Raw genomic sequence first — 2,648 nt, 5'->3', positions numbered from 1 at the left:
AACAGCAGTAATACCCCATAACTCTTAATTTACCTTCTTAAAATAAATTTCTAGCAGCCCAGATTTATCAAAGCAAATCCCTTCCTATAATTAGCAAATAAGAACACAGTATGCCAAACGGAGTCAACCTGGAAAAGCAGACATTGTCTACCAGGCTCTAGAAAAAGCTCTTGGGTAATTGGTTGGTATATATTTACAATGTGAATGACTTCAGTTTTTATGATGCATTGTAAAATCACCAGGTTATTTTATAACTTATTTAACTCTGTTCATCATAGGCAGCTGCACTTGCACACTAGTTTTTCTGTATTTCTAAACTCTCCATTATGTTCTGGATCTGGTTTCACGGCCAGGACAGATTTATTCCGTAAGCTGCCCTGAGCTTTCAGGTGGCAATAATTAATGACCTGGGCCTCCATCTTCAGACATTATAACTCACTTTGGGTCACTTTTCCAACCACTACAGCAGTAGTTTTGCCCTGTAAAACCAACTTCCAATCAATACAAAGCATCTGAGATGTGTTTATTTATATATGTACTGCTTTCCATCTTCACAGCACTTTCACAACACAAACTAATGGTCCCTAAAATAAGTGAACATGGTTTGTTCAAGGCTAGCAATACCAACCTTAAAAATCTTGAGACGCGGCCCTGGGGACAGCGTCCCCTTGGGATTCAGAGGAGACAGTCTCCTTCATGTTATTTCTCTTCCTCACTTCCTGGGGAAAGTTTTCATTCAGATTTACTCTGCGTCTGACACCCAAAAGAAAAAAAAAAAAAATCCTGTCAACAGAAGGCAGGGATATCAACTGTCTGAACAGTGGATTCCGATTGTCTCACAGGTCAGTAGAGCCCTAGAATATCCACATGGCTTTTGCCAGGGTACACAGGAGAGCAGGGTTATCAAAAGCTAATTACTCAGACAAGGTTTTGAAAGCACCCCTCATCCTCAATTATCTAGCTATTTCAGAGGAAAATGGGTGTGGTGCTTTAATTTTTTGCTAGAGGGAAAGTGCTGACATTTCCGGATAATTTCCTCCGTTTTCTACTTTAGTTAGCATGTATTTGATAGGAGGTTATACCTAGTGCTTTCCAAATTATTACCACTCCTCTAAAAACACCACCATCTGTGAGAGGAGGTCACAGTTCATCTGTAAGGCTCTGCTTGGTATCACACTCCTCACTATTAAGTGTTCTGGTTGTAAGAGAGATGGACTGGGCTGCCATCCCCCCCCTTTTTTTTTTAATTGTTCTTCAGAAAGACTGAAAAAAGTCTGCTCCTTTATATGGGTCCTAACACTGACACAGAAAGTAATTAAATCATATTGCTAGACCAATTTTCTAAAGACAGCCCCCTTTCAAAATAAAACGCTATAGTAATTTCAAAAGAGAATAACAAAATATATAAACATTTCTAGATAACCTATAAAAATGAGTTGGTCCTCCTTTGTTTTCTTGCTCTATAATGACAGTTGCTGTGAGAAATGGAAATTGTCATGTGTTTGGCTTTAAAAATAAGTGCAAAGTTTATGACTTACACTTTTGAAATCATCAGACCACATGCAAAGAACCTAAAGCGGTTTGCTTTTAATTACTGGTAAAACAGGAAAGCAATTAGTAGAGCAATTAATTCAATATGTAGTAGGACTTTTTATTAGCCATTTTTATTATAATAGCCCACCATATAAATGCCACAGTTCACACGCCATGCTCCCAAAGAATAAATAAAATTATCGTGAAACAAGAAGCTCTTCATAAAAACAGAGTAAGTGCCAGCTAGTAATCTTAACTATACAAAAAACATTCAGAGTAGGACCAGTTACTAACTTGTGTTCTTCTCATCCTCAAAACTTACTTGCTCCGAACTAAATTAATATTTACCACTTTGATCTCAGTATCTGAGTTATTTTTAATAATTTTCTCAAATAATAAACATCAAAGTGAATAATGTGATGATAATTTTTAATTTAGCTCAAGAGAACTTATTTTATTGCAGAATTGGTTGTTTCTTCTCTCACACATCAAATACTATAGGCTGAAGTGATGACAACTTTTTTGATCTGTAAGATTTCCTGTGGCTTTTGAATTTCCCTCAAAGATGAAAACTGTTTTTTTCCCCAGTTGTCATATTTTTCCATAAGACTAATCCTTTAACTATGTCACTCATTTCAGGATAAGTTTTCAGAATGCTTGCTCCATTTAAAAGTTCTCCTGAGGATTTATAATTGGTACTTTTGTACCACAATTGTGAGAGATTTTTGGATATATTTTAAACATTATTTTGATTTGTTAAAGTTCGAGTATGAAATCTATATCAGAAGTTGAGTATTGAAAGTGCTGTTATAATAAAACCTAAAAATAGAAATTATCATAGGAATATATTTGAATGTAAAACCTATTAACATGTGCTAAGAAAGAGGACAGTAATACCTCTTTTTCTAGCAATGTGATTAACTAAAACTTGTAGGAGTTGAATATATAATATTCATTGTGATACTAATTAAATGTCTACCACTTCACAAATGATAGAAGAAAGACTAATATCCTGATCATCAGCTAACCTGAACTATATTGAAGCATTTACTCTGGGGAATGTTATATCAATCCTTCAGATCCAATTCTTCTAGGTCTTTAAAGGCCACATGGCA

This window comes from Mustela nivalis (assembly GCF_964662115.1).
Source record: "Mustela nivalis genome assembly, chromosome: 4".
Taxonomy (NCBI): Eukaryota; Metazoa; Chordata; class Mammalia; order Carnivora; family Mustelidae; genus Mustela; species Mustela nivalis.
The sequence above is the reverse complement of the archived record's forward strand: the minus strand, read 5'-3'. Positions refer to the sequence as shown.